The sequence below is a fragment of the Gossypium hirsutum genome, chromosome A09 (genome assembly GCF_007990345.1).
Source record: "Gossypium hirsutum isolate 1008001.06 chromosome A09, Gossypium_hirsutum_v2.1, whole genome shotgun sequence".
NCBI lineage: Eukaryota > Viridiplantae > Streptophyta > Magnoliopsida > Malvales > Malvaceae > Gossypium > Gossypium hirsutum.
In genome coordinates this window covers 24,117,803-24,123,065 of record NC_053432.1, presented here as the reverse complement: position 1 = coordinate 24,123,065, position 5,263 = coordinate 24,117,803, and the positions used below count along the sequence as shown (strand labels likewise).

Genomic DNA, 5,263 nt, shown 5'->3' with positions numbered 1-5,263 from the left:
GCATATCGTAGCCATTACGTTTAGCCAAAAACACTTACCGAGTGTTCTTACCGAATTGGGCCCGTTGGCCCATTAACCCAGTTTTGGCCCACTAAGCCCAAAATATCAAAACGCACGAAATCGTGCGTACTGCAGTTTTATCACTTTCGATTACCAGTAATAATTACCCATACGTCTTATGAGCATTTACACACTCGCAAGTGCCTAAAATACCGGCTTTTCGGCATTTCAGCTTTTCGGCTTTTGCCGATCTAGCCTTTGAGAGGGTGTCAGTTACACACCTATTTTTGGGATTTCCTCGACGAGATCTACACACGAACTGCCTACAATTGAATCACTTAATATTACTCTAAATATCGAAATAAAATTGAGTATATAGTCCCCTACCACATTCAGCCAAACATGCCTAAAACCCTTATTGCTCTTACCTTACTGCCGAAAGATGGTTAACTCTAAAGATCCGATCGTTCCACCTATCCAAGCCCTTGATCAACCGCCTCTAAATCACGCTATTACCAAAACAAAATAGTTATTACGACCCTTCAGGGTTACAAGTCCAAATCGACAACCTCCCTAACTTTTAGGGATTTCGGCTTTTCCTAAAATATGTAAGAAGACTAAGTTTTGGAGAAGACTTACCACCGATTCCTTAGTGAATGATTCCAATGAGTTTCCCACTCGATCCCAATGTAGATCTAAGCCCTCAGATGATAACAAAAGTCGAGCTTTCAGTGACTCCAGTTTTCGGCCAAGTCCCTTATAATGTGGGGTTTTCGGCTTTTTGCAACTTGTGTTTAGAAAGGTAAAACGAGAGGGTCTTGCTATGGTCTTGTCGTCACAAATGATGAAGAGAAGAGATGTGGTTTTGATTAAAAGAAATCGGCACAAAAAGAAACAAGCTTTCGGGATTTCAGCTTTTTATGGCCAAAGGCTATGAAGGTTTTGAAACGGTTGAAGGGAAAAATAGAGATGAACAAGATGGTAGGAAGGTTCGGCAATGGAGGAAAGGAGATGAAGAAAAAGGTTGATGAGGAGAGGAGAAAAGAAAAGATGAGGAGAAAAGTCAGGAAATGGCACCAACTACCCTAAGTGCCGAATTTATACCAGCTCCTTAACCTAGCCGAATTTTGCCCCCTTAAAGAATCCCCTGGCCGACCACCTCTTGCTCTTTAAGAGTCCAACATTCAGCCAACACATCTCTCCCTAATCAGCTCCTAATTTCTCTCCCTTATCCCCTCCTTGCTCCATCTCCTGAGCAACTCAAACTCTTGTTAACAGTCTTTCACTTCATTTCCATTACCTACCTTTTCTGTTCATAAAAATTAATCCCTTGTTTTTGCTATCAATGTAACTTGAACCTGGGTCCTCCCTAGCTTCTACACGCCACTTATAGCCTTCCCTGTGGCGTCACATGCCACTTCACCACTTGCTTCCTTGTAATCTATTTTACACAATTAATTCCTCAAAGCCTAATTTACCAGAACCCCTTTCTCTTATGGAATTAAAATTAATTAAAACTATCGGGTTATCCTAAGCTTGGGCCTTCTAGAGGCCCACTATCACAATTAAACCTACACTTAACAAGTAGAACACAGAATTTTAATTTTACAAATTCTTTTCAGAATTCCCAAAAATTTGGGGCGTTACAATTCTGCATCTAACGGAGTTGTTAGTTGATCAGAATTAGCTGGTTCTAGAATTACCTTGTCGGGTTTTGCAAATTCTAGTACTTGTGAAACTGGAAGTTCAACACTCAGTTGAACTTCCTCCGAGTCTTGAGCATCAGCTAGCTCCTTTTCAGCTTCGATAGTGTTAGGTTCTACTGTCTTTCCGCTCTTCAATGTTAACGCTTTGCAATGTTTCTTCTCCAGTTTTCTTGAATTCTTCGTATCACTAGGTAAAGCACCTTGTGGTCGGTTCCTGAGTTTAGTAGCAAGCTGGCCCACTTGATTCTCCAAGTTCCTTAGAGTGGCGTAATTTTTTGCCATGTATGCCTTTAATAAATTCTCTAAGCTATTGGATGATTCAGCCTGAGTTGGTTTCTGAGCTTGTTGGGAAAAACTATGCGGCTGAGTCGGTCTAGGTTGAGCGTAGTTGTTACTAGTTCCAGCCCCTTAGTTACTCCAGGAAAAATTCGTGTGGTTTCGCGACAATGGGTTATAGAAGTTGGATTGCAGTCCTTGCCTTCCTCGATTTTGGTTCTAGTTACCCATGTAATATATGGATTTGGGGTTCGATGGACACTCTTCAAAAAAATGTCCTTCTCTACAATAAACACAGGCTATACTCTCAAATTGGTGAGGTGGTTGGGTTGCAGAACTATTAGACACATTAGTGGTAAGATTCTTAAGCATTAAAGAGATTGAAGATACCTGAGATGCAAGTGAAGTGAGAGCGTCCACTTCATGTATTCTAGCGACTCGTCTTCCTGATGCGGCTCAATTGGTTGGCCATTGATAATTGTTATTGGCAATCCTCTCGATGATTTTGTAAGCCTCATTATAAGACTTAGAAAGGAGAGCATCGTTAGCAGAAGCGTCCACTACCAATCCTCGTGTGAACATTGAGACAATTATAAAATGTCTCAAGTTGGATGCAATGTGGGATTCCATAGTGAGGGCATTTTTGTAATAGTTCTTTGTATCGTTCCCATGCATCATACAAGGATTTATCATCCATTTTTGAAAGGCAGTGATCTCGTTCCTCAACTTAGCGTTCTTGCTTAGCAGGAAATACTTCATGGGGAATATTTCGGCTAACTCTTGCCATGTAGAAATTGAGTTTGGTGGCAATGAATTCAACCAGGCTCGAGTTCTATCCCTTAGTGAGTACAAGAATAGCTTCAATCGTAATGCATCTTCGAGAACTCCAGCTAATTTGAAAGAGTCGCTCACCTCCATAAATAGTCTTAGGTGAAGATGAGGACCTTCAGTAGGCATTCCATTGAATTGGCCCACCGTTTGAAGCATCTGGAACATGACTGGCTTCATCTCAAATTGTTGTTCCTCGATTTCGGGTCTCCTAATGCCTGGATTAAGATCGTTAAATACTAGCACAACATATTATCTTAAGGCTCTATCCCTATTGTCAGCAATAAGGATAGGATTTTGAGCAAGGTTTGGTCCATTTCCTTGATTCATATTCTCGAAATTCATTCCTTTAGTCTTTCTTTGGTTCGCTTGTCTTCTTCGCTGTCGAAAGGTTCGTTCTATCTCAGGGTCTACAGGAAATAATCACAAGAAAAAAAATTAAGTAAAAATTTAAATAGGAAAATAAACCAAAATGTAAAACTAATAAATTCACAAATAATGGCTTTTCTTTAAAAACAATCCCCGGTAACGGCACCAAAAACCTGGAATGACGAAAATGTGCAAGTGTACACAATCGCAACGAGTAATAAAGTGATGAGTAAATGTCAAGTTATCGTACCCACAGGGACCGTAAAAAGAATTATTTATGAAATTAATTGTAAAACACTTTGGTGAGGTAAAAATAATTTGGTTTTAAAAAGCTGGTCAAAAACTATTTAAAAACTAAATAAATAATTAAAATAAAACAAAGGAGTTCTAATGCACGATTTCAAATAAGATTTAATCAAGGTAACATACTTGTGTTGGATTAATTATATTTCTTTAGCTTAGAATTATTAAACTTATGTTTATATGGTTACGAATAAATTCACAGCAACCCGGTAATTTGCTAACTTATGAACAAACTTACAAACAAAAATCCATTCATCTCTTGACATATCCCTATGTCAATTCAACCGACTAAATAGATTCTAGGAAGCAAACATGTTATTGCACATACATACTCATTAAACTGAACTAATCTCTTGCATATCCCTATGTCAATTCAAACGATTAATTAATTTTATAAGCATATAAAAGACTATGTGAAGTAACAACGCATCCCTACCTTGAAACAATTTAATCACAATAATCTTGCAAGTTATGCAAGGTAATAATATTGCCAGATACATTGCTAATTTAACCTTCAACTACCTTAGAAGAATAAACATGCACTGATTAAGTACTGTGTCAATTAATTACAATTGCAATCCATTTAAATAATTAATTCATTAGCTAACTCACAGTCGTATCGCAAGAATAACTTAGGCATGATTTTACTTAATCAAGCATCTTACCGAGGCCTATAACAACATAAACACGATTTTAACAATTTAAGCAGGCAGAATAAAATCAACCCAACACAAACTTAAGTTTAAGCTAAATTGATTAAAATAACCATTTCAATAGCATAAATATTCATAAATATGTTCGTTAAAACAACAACAAAAATTAAAGAGATAGGGAACAAGAAGCAAATTCGGTGTTTCTCCGTGGCTTGACTAGTTGCTCCGTTCTTCGTTCTTCGTTGCCCTCGGCTATCAAGGTGTCTTATGAAAATTTAATTGCTGCACCGAAATGGTTGATGAGAGCCCCTTTCCCAAGAGAAGAAATCGGTACTTGAACAATAAGGGAAATGGGATGGAAAAAATGAGAGAAAAAGTGAGAGAGGAGAAGAGAGAATGAGAGAATGTTGTGGAATGAGGGATGGCTTGAATGATCAGCAAGGGGTGGCTTTTATAGCTTAGTATCGTAGCTAAAAATAGCAAAAAGAATCAGCCTAAGAGACCTCCCTTGGCCGGCCACACACATGGCAAAGTTGAGAGTTTCAACTTTGCTATTTTAGGGCTGGCGCAATTTCATAAAGCCAGAATTAAAGGAGGGGTTTGAATGCATTTTGAAAGTTCTTCAAGGGCCTTTTTGCAAGCATATTTAATCAGCTAAAATGCTGATTTGGGTCAGCATATGGACGATTCTGGGCTGCCCAATTAGTGGCTGGTTCGGTTCACTCAATATGGTTCGACCAGTGCGGTTCAACTAGACCCTTTCTCCATAATTAATTAAAAATAATTTATTTAACCCAAATTAAATGGGGAATAAATTAAATTTAATTAAATTATGAATTAATACACATTTTTGGACCGTCTTAGGCTGGAAATTAATGTGCCTCAAAACTTCAAATTGCTTCTCGGTTTTGTGCTTTCAGCAGTGTCAGCCGAGCCAATTTTCGCCCTTTGCGCGAATCTGTCGAAAATAGTCAAAATGAATCAAAATTAAGTATAAAATTAACTAAATTCACCATGTTTATATTTTTAACTCATTTTAATTATTTTATAATATTTAATTATTTTTCGACAAGAATTTACCCGGATTTGCATGAATTTAAGTAAAGTTAGGTATGAAAAAGTATATAA

At 37.7% G+C, this 5,263-nt stretch overlaps 1 non-coding gene across 1 annotated transcript; it reads left to right on the top strand.

The window, feature by feature from the left end:
- Positions 1-2,605: 2,605 nt before the first annotated feature.
- LOC121207491 (small nucleolar RNA R71) lies at positions 2,606-2,711 on the top strand. Its single transcript, XR_005902581.1, has one exon. It is a non-coding gene; the product is annotated as a small nucleolar RNA R71 (small nucleolar RNA).
- Positions 2,712-5,263: the final 2,552 nt, after the last annotated feature.